General features: G+C 36.4%; 1 long non-coding RNA gene across 1 annotated transcript; it reads left to right on the top strand.

Annotated features, from left to right (window-relative positions):
- Positions 1-822: 822 nt before the first annotated feature.
- On the top strand, positions 823-3,612 carry LOC146997993 (uncharacterized). Its single transcript, XR_015040207.1, has 2 exons — positions 823-1,076; positions 3,453-3,612. It is a non-coding gene; the product is annotated as an uncharacterized LOC146997993 (long non-coding RNA).
- Positions 3,613-11,382: the final 7,770 nt, after the last annotated feature.

The following is an 11,382-nucleotide window of genomic DNA, read 5'->3' as shown; positions in this document are numbered from 1 at the left end:
GAAAACAACAGAAAAGGATGACATACCCTTCTTTAACATATTAATGATCCTTCATATATTTGAGTTTGGTTAGAGTACTTAATAGCGAACGGCGAAGGAAAATATTATGATCTCAAGGAAAACTTGGGAGAGTATCTGAAATTAGAAAAAAAAGGGGTTAGGTTGATGCGATTCAGCAAGCTATTGGTTCGGAGGCCAGGCTTCCCTCCTATTACTGCTTCCAACCAGCGGGACACAGGTCTTCCCTCCACAGGCCATCATGACAGCGTAAATTTTAGGATTTTAGAAATATAGGTGTTGCAGCCTCTCTTCGGTGTTGGTTAATTTACGTTGCTACGTCTAAGATGAGGCTCACCTCCAAGCTGCTCGTCCAAGTTGACATCTTATAAGTTCTCGTGAAATTTCTTTTTTTTTTTTTTTTTCGTCTCTCTTCTGTGGTCTCCGTCACTGTCCCCGTCTCCCGAAAAAAGCCTCTCGAAAACACTGCGCAGCCGTTTTAGTAGCTGGCGCGTTTTTTGAAAACTTGGCGTAGATGGTGACTAGCAGGAAGCCAAAAAGGCAACCCACACTCTGGATCTTCACGGGAAAAGGGTTTCCCGACTACCAAAAGGAGCCGTTTCTCGCCATTCCATCCATTCCATCGTTCAACTTCCAAGACCACACCAATGTGTCATCACAACTGCAGGCGGAAACAAGGGGGAAGAAACTAGCCTCGCTCCAGGGTCCCAGTCGATAATGCAGATCTTCTGTCTCAACGTATATTTTCCCCCACCATAAGTTCGGAATGAATTTTACAGATAACTGAGTCCCTGATACCGGAAGTTTACCGAAAAATGTGTACTTTTTCCCATGATGCCTTTCGAAATCGCTGATGCAATGTAAGGTTACCAGAATAAATTTTAGAGCCAAGTGCATTGTTCAAAAGTAGCCAAGCTTTTGTTCAGTCTGTCTTTGTTCGTAGTCGTATTATTAATATTAGGTCGTTCGCGTCGTGAATACGAATCGGAAGTTTACCACAAAGTTGACCCTTTTAAAATAGAAAAATTAAAAGTTAAGATGTATAGAAAGGCCAATAGGTTCGTAGGCATAATTATTCCTATTATGTAAAAGAGCTGCTTTGAGGAAAACTGTGAGAGAAAAAAAATTTTAAATTGATGATGCTTAGTGAATTGAAACTAGTGCCATATTTATTCTCATTATTCAAAACTGCTTTAGGAAAGATTTTAAATGAAGTATGCTATAAAATTAAATATGTTATTAATCTGTTGCTTTAATAGTTCATTAATACTCTTAATTCAGTTTTGTTCATCAGGCTTTTGTAATATTTAAATTAAACTGTATATTTTTATTAAACCAAATAAATATATATTAATATCTTAAAACTGTTAAAAAATAAACTTAAAAAAGTTACAGTAACATTTTTTTTTAATATCATTTGTTAATTTGTTGTCCCAAGTAAAACTGAAAATGACTAAGAACTTTAAAATGTTCTGGTTATAAACCCATTTTATACCGTAAATCAAAATATTGTATTAAGAAAATACAAAATTTGAGAACAACCTTTAACAGAAAATTTAAATAAAACTCTACTTTTGAACATTGCTGTCTAAAAAAAAAATTTTTTTTTTGGGCTCCTGTGTCAGATTCCCAAAAAATTAATAGTTTTATTTAAAATCTCTGCCGATTTATGCATTGTCATAAGAGTTATCATAAAGTCATGCATACAGTCATGCATAATTTTGCATAACATCTGTATATATGCACAGAATAAACGACTTCTTTTCCAAAAGGAATTTTTTCAATGATTTCTGTACATACATATGTATTTATCTCACATAACTAAAAAAGATTAGCCGTAGAATGTTTATTGTATACGGGACTGCTATAGTTGTGCATCTCTCTTTTTATTGTAATTGCCAGAACCAAATGTGTATATATACACACACACACCTTTACCTAGCCTTAATTTTCACAATCATTGGCCCTAGTCTATACTCCCAATTATCATTGAAATGCTTTAAATGATGAAAATAGTTGTGTTTTATCAATGTAAAACTTTTTTTTTTAATTATTTTGACAAATAACGAAATCTATTTTAATGCGATCTCCAGCTTCCTTATGTCTGCAAAAATATCTGGGACATTTTTATACTCATTATAAAAAATGAAATTATGAGAAGTTTGACTCCCATGTGACAAAGACTGAGCAGTGTTTTAAATTTCAAAATCTGCAGTTTTTGTATAATTTAATAAGTAATGTGATGTGCACATCAGATTTTGCATATGTATTTTAGAATTTTATACTCTTTAATTTACATCTAGTAATAATGTATTAGATTGAATTAAATTTTATAATATATGTTTCTGGTGTTATTTTTATTTTAATGTTTGAATTTGTGTTGAGTCAGAATACATACGTGTGAGCATCTCAGTTAAAGGATGAAAATATGACTTTTTAAGTAAATTCAAAATAGTTTCATTCAAATAATTTTGAAACTGATAAAAAGCTTTCAGAGATTTGTAAAATAATAATAATTTGTAATTGTCTCCCGAATCCTTCTCTTGTAAACATTGTATGGTAAAAAAATCTGAAATGTATATATGAAATAGTATATATGATGTTTGAATATATTCAAATCAAATAGATATTTATTGAAATTGTTTTGTTCTAAAAAGTTTATGTTCATAATGTATATTTTAGCATCTATAATCAGAATTACCTAAATCAAACTTATGTTTGTTTGTCCCTTCATAATACTGATGGGCAACAAAAATAAGCTTGTTTTAGTACCTGACAGATTGAAGGAAAACCAGCACCTGTATATCTAAGTGGGTAGGTATTGCTGGGCCTTGCTAAGTACTAAGCTTCCACCAAAATGGAATTTTGAAGAAGAATGCTCTGAATGTGGTCAGAAAGTCTCCTACCACCAACCTCTCAAGGATTTCGCCTCACCTTCTGCTTTTAATGCTCCTTGCTAAACAACCATTACACACTTACATTACAACATCCATGCCTTCTTTGGAATTTGAACTTGAACCTTTTGGTATGGTAGGCAGCGTCATTAAGTACTATCCTGTCTGGGTGCTACAGCATAGTGTTGCTATAATGGAAGATGTCTTGTTCTGTGAAGACATGAAAACAATCACAAAAGAAAAAGATGCCTTTCTGCATGTGAAGGAATTCTTTGTGAAGTATGCTCTTTTGTCAATCAAAACAAAATTCAGAAATCGCTTGGATGCTCAAGCAGATATGAGAATTGCTATTAACAATAAAGTGCCACAATTTGAAAAAAAATATCCAATACAGAGGAATAGAAATAGTTATTAATTATTGTTTTGAAAAATTTATGCAAATATTAAATTTTGTAATATTTTTTTTAGTTCCATGTTTTATTTTTGTTTATTATTAAAATTTGATTACATAACTGTTTTCTTTTTCCTCACCCTCTTTAGAAACTTTGTTAGGGGCTGCAAGAATATAATTTTTTAGAACTGCTAGACATGGAAAAGTTTTGGAACCTGTGTCTTAGAAGATGATATTGTGAAGTTCAGTTTTGAACTAATAAAGAATACTGTATATGTACATATAAAAAAAATCTAATATCTATGTGAATATGTTTCAAACCTGTTTCTGAATATATATATATTTATTTATATTTACATAATACACTTAAAAAAAAGGGAAAATAACTAAAGTTTTCATTTAATAAACTAAATATACATGCAGGAGTAGTGTTTGACCTACTCCACTCTCATGGAGACATTACTCATGCAGGAGTAGTGTTTGAGCCCAATACTGGCATATGTATATATATATAGGAGTGAAATCATTAAGCAACTGGGAAACAAAATAATTTTGCCCTTTACAACATTAAATTTTTTCCATACATCTAAAGCATTCTTAGTTACATTGCTGTCATAAAATCTGGTCTAAATTTTTGTGAAATGTAAGTTAGTACATTGCTTATACCACTTGTCCATCAGAGTTCTTATGCAATCATTGGTTGCATGCATATATTGGAGTTTAAAAAATGATTTAAAAAAACATGTAACTTCAAGTTGCGTAAGTCAGGTATAACTCTACTTGATATGGGATTAAGACCAGGAAATTAGCTAGATGCTTTTAAACATGGACTGTTTATTGTATGACATTCTAACTCGATGAAAAGGAGATTATCATTTGCTTATATTATACATTATACATATCAATAAGTGTGGTGTTAACTTATTCTGAGTCTTTACATGCGGAAAGATCTTGAATATTCATAATAGTGCAACTTTATACCTGTTACTTGTGGTGTTTATGTTGCAGCAGTATAGGTAATTATTTCTTAGATTCGATACATAAAACCCGAAAAGACAGATTCCTGTGGTTTACACCTTTTGTTTGCTTTCTATCATCCACATCAGAGCACTTTTGGACTGACAGATTTCAAGTGTCCTTAATGTACTTAAGCATAACAGTAAAAAAATAGCTTATTTGAAGTTCGAATCTTGGCACAAGTGAGTCGGTTCTTCTGAACCATATTGATCAAGTTGCTGCATAGCAATGAATTATCTAGCATTAATATTTCAGAAAACACAAACAGTTCATTGTTTCTGGTAAAAAAAAGGGGATGCAATGTCACAAAATAAGCGAAATGTAATCACAGAAAAACGCAATGAAGTTCATTCACTATAACATAAATCAACAGTGCTATGTATTAAATCGATGAAGAATTAGCAATTTAAAAAAGACTGGAAGAAAAATAATAGATCGAATAAGAAGCAGACTATATTACTTAAAATGAATGACTCGTAAAATTTCTGGGCTGGCGTAAACATTCAGGAAATGTAGTGTTAGAAGAATTAATGTGCAATTTGAGAATACAGTCAATGCGTGGGAAGGTGCAGAAAGAACGTCTATGCATACAACGTTGAATATATAATCTTTGTTTGATCAGTTGACTTATGCGAAAACCGGTTCTTTGGAGAAATCAAACGAGAAACAGAGCTTCAAACGAAACATTTTCGTTTAAGTATAAAATTATCTCGCTAGCTAGGCGAGACGCAGTTTTCAACAAAACATGTTTCAGTTAGGAACACTTCAGTAGTACACTGTTGGCCATTAAAATAGCAACACTGTGAAGAAAAGCAAATACAAAAAAGATATTTATTGCAAAAAGATATGTATGGCATACGACGTGCAGTCTCCTCGCTGCCTCCAGACACATATACGGCCATCAGAATATCACACGCTGAACAGGGACATGTCTGAAAAGACAACATTGTGACATTCTTTTATCCAGCTTTGTCGTTTGGTGCACCAGAATCACTGTCTCTCTCTATGCTGCATTTTCAAGGGAAGCCAAAGTAGCAGTCATCGTGTTGGTAGTTCACTCCGCTGCAGGGCTTAAATTTTAAAATTATAAGTGCCGGAGCCCTATGGAAGACCGCCAGCAAAGAGCAATAAAAGTAAATAAATAAATTAAATGACTATTAAACTCATTAATAATTTAAAATTAAACAGTTAATTATAATCAAATTAATTAATAGCTATTTAATTAAAGTTTATAGATTTTATTCAATTAACAATTATTATATAATTCGTTATAATTTAATTGATAATTATTAGATAATTAATTATTATTTATTGAAATAATTAAAACTAAAATAATTGTAAAGCGACAAATTAAAATGTCATAAGCGATTTTTAATATAATTTTATTGCTAAAAATAAAATTTTCGAGTTAAAATTTCTACGGAAATTGTTATTCAGTTACATAAAAGAATTGCCGCAGCCTTCTTATTTAGGGCTCCGGTGCACTCCGGCTAGAATTGTAATTTATCTTGAAAACTGAGAAGTACCAGAGCTGGGCTCGGGTGCAATTTAAGCACTGCTCTGCTGCAAATGTCGAAGCACCATACGAGCGGATACTCGGCGTACTGCAAACATACCCATTTCCTAACTAATGGTTCGTTATGTGTTTGTGCGGTTTTTTTTCAAGGCTAACCTCACAATATGTCTGTCCTCTCGAGCGTTAGTCAGGAGACGGCGTTGAGATCCTGCATGCCGTTCAGTATGACCCTCAGCAACCCATTGATTATATATTCGCATGACAGTGATTGGATGTCGAGCAGTGCGACGGGCGATATCGCGGAACGATAATCCACACTCTCTATGGGAAACAATCCTGCCTCTACCATATTCCGACTCTTGCTGGTAAGAATTTCGTCTTAATATTTGAGGCATAACACGATATTCTGAGAAAACTCTGGCCGTACAAAGCGCGTTCCGAATGAGAAATCCACTATGCAACTTTTTTATGCAATACGTCAGATGTCTTTTCTCCCTCCTTGCATGCGCTTAAATTCTAATCCATTTGCATACCAAATCTCTTCTTCCTTTCACGTGCTTTTACAGTTCGTCGCATCATTCCTTCCTGGTGTTGCAATTTTAATGGCCAGCAGTGTAGGTGAGGACAAGCTCATTTCCCGAAAAAACAGTGTGCTTATATAAGCCTTCTCTTGTCTTACTTAAAACTGCCTGAACAAGATTTATTCAGTTAAGCATATCGACTAACGTGTCAACGTTCTATAACTTTGACTACTTATTTCACAGTTTTGTCTGCATTAGCTAATGAGAATGCATCCGAATACTCAATATAATCCAAATGAATAAATTCGACAGTGACTGCATTACCACTTTCATGGGAACGGACTGATCTTACTGATGCATCGTCTGACCTGAGAACCAGAATTCTGACAAGAGTGTAATACAGTTAGAACTGTATTGTTACTAAGTATTACAATAAGGCATTCAGAATCACCAAAAGGACAGACGCAGAGCTAGAATGGCAGTTTCTGGGAAGGATCGTGGGATAGCAAGAGTTACTGCAAATTAGTTGAAAGCTTCTACCATTCAGCATCACTTACCTACATACTCTAGACGTGTAGTTTTAAAAAACAGTGTTGTAAGGAAAGGTGGTTTGAATTTTCGGCGTCTGTTGCAATATCCATAACTCCTAGGCATGGAGAGCAGAACAGAACACTGGAGACGAGCTCCTGCCCTGGATTAACTTTCAGAAAAAATCCTCAGATCTGCAGGAGACCATTCAGGCGGACGTAACTCACGCGGTCTCCTACGGACTTTATATATATAACATTGGACGAAAGATAACGCTCAGTCAATAAAAGTTCCAGCTGGGTACCAGTCCTGTTTCAATGATCATATTTGATGTGTTGTTCCATCTACTAAGTGCACCAGAGGACCGAAGAGCCAATGACCCAATGAAAACGCCTCATATCTAATCATGTTGCGACCTACAGTCAATAGGCAGACAAGACAGTGCCATATGGTCCCTGCAGGTTCTAAATGGTGCCATATGGTCCCTGCAGGTCCTGAATGATGCCATATGGTCCTGAAACATTCTCTGAATGAACGTAGGTTCTAGTCCTGTAAAGACTGATTATACGTGGCCGAAACTGCTATGTATAGATCTTAGACAGTAGCTTCCCGATTTTCCGACGTAGATCCCCGGAGAGGGGGCATTGAGAGCAACGTTTATTCTGGTGTTGCGGCTGATAATTTTCGAATGTATCGGGTTAGAACTGGATCATGTTCTGCGATGAATTATGATTTTCGTTAGCTTGGGATTCATACGTGAAAGAAGATTGGCTTACCTTAATTCAGCATAGAAGTCCCAGTGAGCTGTGTACCCTTTGTCAACGTAAAACAACCATACCTCTGTATATACTGGCATTATTATCTAGGCAGCCAAATTCTATAATAACCAAATTTGTACTGATCTTTCGCAGCACTTTAAGAGCCCAATGATTTATGGACAAGATCCTGCCAACTTCTGTATTGCCAAAACTATGGCATTTGTCAGCGATCATCCCTGAGCAAGATAATAGCCAGCTGCATGCGGCCAACGCCTCCAAGGAATGTCTGTTTAATATTACAACGTCCCTTTTGCTTGCCAGATCTTCAGTTTTTTTCCCAAAAGTGATATGCATGAGGCGTGTTAGGACGACAGTTACAACCATTTGACAACGCGCATAAACCTGATCAACAATTAAAAACTCTTGTCATCAAGTTTCGAAATTATGTTTCAATTTTGTTTCTGAAAGTGCTTATAGGATTGAAACCAAAGAATTGAGTTGGCACTATTTATGTTCGGAAATATGCTCTTCAGCCAATATGAGATCAATTATGCACGGTGATTATCGTTCTCTTGAAAGTTAACATTAGCATCTGGTGGAATAGCATCAATGAAGGAGTGTACGCAGGGCCAATGGTAGGTTCTTTGCCCCACGGTGCAGTCTTTGCTGTCTTAACTTCTGCCGCCCAGTGCCTCCCTAAATTCTAAAAAATTTGTCTTCCCTAAGTGCTACCGCCCGGTACGGCTGCACAGGCTCCGAACCTGGTCCTGAGTGAATGTGATCGGCAGCGATATTGTGGTAAGCTGTAGTGCTAATAGCTGTTTTCTGAGAGCATAATTTCATTGCCGTCAGTGAATAGTTGTCTCTTTTACAGTTGTCTTTTTTTCAATCGTCAGGAGTTCACTTTTAGGGATCTTGGGCCATGTTTATCAGTCCCTCTCCGTGGGTCCTTCGTCGACGTAGGGAAGAGACGGCAATGCATGAGTTGGCTGCTCTACTTATGCGAGTTAATCGGACCTGACCTCGCCCACGCTGCTCACTTATTCTGCGCATACGTTGGGAGTGGAATATGGAGAAAATTAGCGGCCTTCACAGAACTATAAGCACCGTTCTGTTCAGTGCGCGCTCAGGCGCGGTAGGGATTCGTAACGATACTACCAAGGTCTGACTCGGGCTGAGTGATCGCTAAATAGTTTTTAGACACCCTTTGGTGTCACAGCATTCAATGCTGTATGGCTTATTGCCGGGTCGGAACTATTTTAATCTTTATGGCATGGTAGGCCGCCAGATTCGGGCAGAACAAAATATCGCAGATCTGTAGCGACAACTGATGAATGCTTGGCAGAATGTGTCGCAGGATGACATTAGGAACCTCTACCATTCCTTGCCTCGACGAATTAAAGCATGCACTGCCGCCAGAGGAGGTTCGACCAACTACTAACTTGAACACTCAATGGGTGATTGTGAGCCATGAACAGAAGCTTTGACCTTTTAATCAGTTTATTACCTGTGTATGAGTTATACATATATTCAATTTCATCAAAAACAACCACTTCCTTCATGGTGCTTGGATTTTTTGCAAAAGAGTGTAGTTTGTGTTCCGAAGTATGCTCTTCAATCAATTTGAGACCAATTATGCATGGTGACTAAGCGTAGACTCATAGGCTTCCATCGTATTTTCATTTCTGTATTCTCATTCCTCTTGCATGTTTCATGATGATCATATAATTTTTCTAAATGCACACAGCTGATGGTTAAAGTACTCTGCTTTTGGGCGTTAAAATTGCTACACTTCCATATATGGATACGTCCATCATGATGGCTGACGCAGAACCGAGTTTCATCATGATGTTGAAGCAGAACCTCTACAAAGAGAATGTGGTGGTACTCTTGTGTCCAATATCGTCGTTCGTCAATCTACTGGTACGTACGCCTGTCTCTGCTGCGTCATCAATTGAAAACCGCAATAACGGTCGCAGTCCTAACAGTTCGTGGTGCTGCAGACGTCATAGCGCGGTCTGTGCAGACACTCGTAGTCCTGAACATGAGGAGCCAAATTCCTGACTCAGGGCACGTGAAGTCATTGTACAATCCCGCAAAAGCCGAGACGAAATGGCTGTCCTCTAGGCGCTAGTGGACCGATAAACCCTCCAATCCTGGAGCAGTCGATTTCTGACAGGTGCTGGTAGGAGTTTTTCGTTTATAATAGTATGTAGGCGTAATACTCAAACGACCGATGTTCAGTTGTGATTTCTAAATGAAAATCGCGGTGTGACTTTACAATTATACACAATACAGATGTTATTCATACCTGCTTTGTGTGCATGCGCTAGAATACTCATCATTAACTATTTGCACATCCCACCATGTAGTACTTTAGGCAAATTTGACATTTGTTGCATGCCGCAGTCATGGTATAGCAAGTTTAGCAGCTAGCAGTATAATACCAATTTCAAGGAAGAAAGCAAAGTATGACAGTAGGGACTCAAATGGGTGGGAAATATAGTCCTCAAATATGTACTTTGTAGGTTATGTAATCATCAGATCCTGACTAAGGCAAGGGCATACGGGGCAGTTGCTCCAGGCCCCCACATCACAGAAGGGCCCTTAATCGACTAGAAAGTTTATTACTATAAAAATTTAAATATATCTAAAAAGTTCGCATGTTTGAAGCAGTAAAGCATAGGAGGGTCCCAAAAAAGTTTTTGGTAAAGTCCCCATTTAGGCTAAGTTGGGCACTGGCAATCATGCTTCTTATATCATTGCTTCTCATTTTAGTTTGACAACAGCTTGGATTTTTTTCTGAAGTCACATACGGCACATTATATAAGTATTAGGACCAAGCAAAGGAAACAGTGTGATTTAATTAATGCCAAGGTAATCAAGAGTTACATAGCACTAATAATTTATTATTAAAATTTAGAGGTACCAAAAGATATAGCATTGATCAAGAAACCAAGCTGCAGTGTTCTCATATGCTAGCATCCTTAAACCAAGAATTGTGTTCTTTCCTAATAAATAATGCTGTATGATACATGATATCTCTAAATATTTATTACAAATATTACTGTTATGTGTAAAAAATTTGAATATTGACAAAACACTGCCTCCGAAGAACTTAAATTACATACCACAGTAGATTTTGTTTCAATTAACTTAAAGCAAAGTGTGTAAGGAACATCTGCTAAGAGAACGGATGCTTTTCTGGACGATTTTTGAGATAGACTTGTATTCATGTTACAATATTTCATTTGCTTGTCAGGACGAAAAGGGGAAGTTCGTTTTTTACCGAAGACTTCTACATATTTGTTAACATTCCAGGTTTCAATTGATTAGAATCTCCCGAGAAGTTAGAACAACTTCTATGAATTTAGGATAAATAGGAAAAAGTAGGGGGAAAAATAAACTTACTCAAAATTCTGAATTTTGAGTAAATTGAAAATTTGATTGAAATTTTAATTACAGCACCCAAGGAAATTTGACTTATTAAGAAAAGTTAGTATCCACTTTGATAAAACTTTTAAGGTATTTCTCCGACTTTCTTGGCATGCCTTCATGATGTAATGGTCTACACACTGGGCGCGTATTCCAGAGGTCCGTTGTTGGATTCCCGGCGAGAGCATTGCTCATTTTTCATCTTTTCCGCTTCCAAAAAAATACATAATGTCTCTAAAGTGGCACTCAAACTAAAAGAGTGGTGGATGATGATTCTCCACACCCAGGATTTGGCGAGTGGGTC

Source organism: Stegodyphus dumicola, chromosome 3 (genome assembly GCF_044657685.1).
Source record: "Stegodyphus dumicola isolate Sdum_Otavi_A_Nest chromosome 3, ASM4465768v1".
NCBI classification, from domain to species: domain Eukaryota; kingdom Metazoa; phylum Arthropoda; class Arachnida; order Araneae; family Eresidae; genus Stegodyphus; species Stegodyphus dumicola.
This window is presented reverse-complemented; position numbering and strand designations above follow the sequence as displayed.